Source organism: Salmo salar, unplaced genomic scaffold (genome assembly GCF_905237065.1).
Source record: "Salmo salar unplaced genomic scaffold, Ssal_v3.1, whole genome shotgun sequence".
NCBI classification, from domain to species: domain Eukaryota; kingdom Metazoa; phylum Chordata; class Actinopteri; order Salmoniformes; family Salmonidae; genus Salmo; species Salmo salar.
In genome coordinates, this window is record NW_025549762.1 from 6,647 (window position 1) to 8,204 (window position 1,558).

Sequence of the window (1,558 nt, forward strand, 5' to 3'; positions counted from 1 at the left end):
AATAAATTTAATATTTTTCATTCAGGCCCTTGGGATCTATTGTTTGGAGGCGCCCAATCCAAATTCTTTCCATCCCCTGTCGTTGTTTCCTAGACCAGCCCCCGTTTGTCTCCAGACCAAAGATTTTCAAATTATCACTGGCATGAAGGCTAAAATGTAAATACAACCCCGTGCTCTTATTACCTTTTGCCATATTGTATAGGTGTTGTTTTAGTCTAGCCTGTAGTGCATTCTTGGTTTCTCCTATATACACTTTTTGGCACAATTTGCACTTGATTACATAAATCAAGTTTGTCGTTGACAATTCGATTCTCTGTCTTATAGGAAACCCCAAACCCGAGAAGGCATTAGTAATATATTTTGGTCTCTCCAGGTATTTTTCCAATTTGTTAGGTACCTCTTTCTGCCGGAAGGCAGAGTGGACTAATTTATCCCCAAGGTTTTTATTTTTCCTATATGCTGAGATTATTCTACAATTCAACAGCCCCTCCACCGCTTGTTGCGCTTCCCGGAAGTTAGACCTCAACGTCCTGCTAAGTCCACCCAGACTCCCAGAGTATGTAGCAACAAATGGTATCAGATTATGTGTTTCTGCTGTTTTGTTGTAACCCTCTTCCCTTCCAAATAATTTTCCTACCTCTGCTTTTATCTCCCTAAGGAAACGTTTTGAATATCCCCGTGGCCCCAAAGCTCCAAAGAGAATGGTTGTTGCCTCCTCCACATGCTCACCCAATGTACAAATTCTGTTGAACCGGATCAACTGGGATTTAATTATCCCTCTAAAGGTATGTTTTGGATGATAACTTGCCTTATGTAGCAAAGCATGCCTATCTGTCTCCTTAAAGAAGACTTTAGTAGCCAATGATTTAGTCTGCCCTTCCGAAGGTACAAAGAAAACCTGAGTGTCTAAAAACTCTAGTTTTTCTCTTTGTATATTGTGGGATATTGTAATTGCAGGATGATGTGTATTTAGGGATTCCAAGAAACACTCAAAGTCCCTCATAGAATTCACCCAAATCCCAAAGATGTCATCCAAATACCTAAGATACAAAGAGGGAAGGGTCTGACACTTCACAAACACTGTCTCTTCCCAAAAACACATATATAGGTTGGCAAAGGCTGGAGCAAACTTCTTCCCCATGGCCGTTCCATGGATCTGAAGGTAAAACTTATCATTAAAATTAAAATCATTCCTCAATAAACTCAACTCCAGCAACTCTAAGATTTCTTTATCCGGGCGCTGAGGGTCAGGAAACCTATCAAAGGCCCGTTTAACTGCCCGCAGTCCCAAAGGGGTATCAATATTTGTATATAGTGAGTTGATGTCTATTGAAAATAAGAACGCCCCCAATGGTAGTTCAAGACCTTTAAGTTTACCAACAAAATCATATGTGTCTTTTACATAGGAAGCATGCTTCTGTGATAGTGGATTGATGAAATAATCAATATATTCAGCAATTCGGTATGATTCCGATCCACAGTCACTAACAATTGGGCGTCCACTGGGATCTGAAATGGCACCGACCACTCTTCCAAAGGTTTATGGATTTTTGGGAGG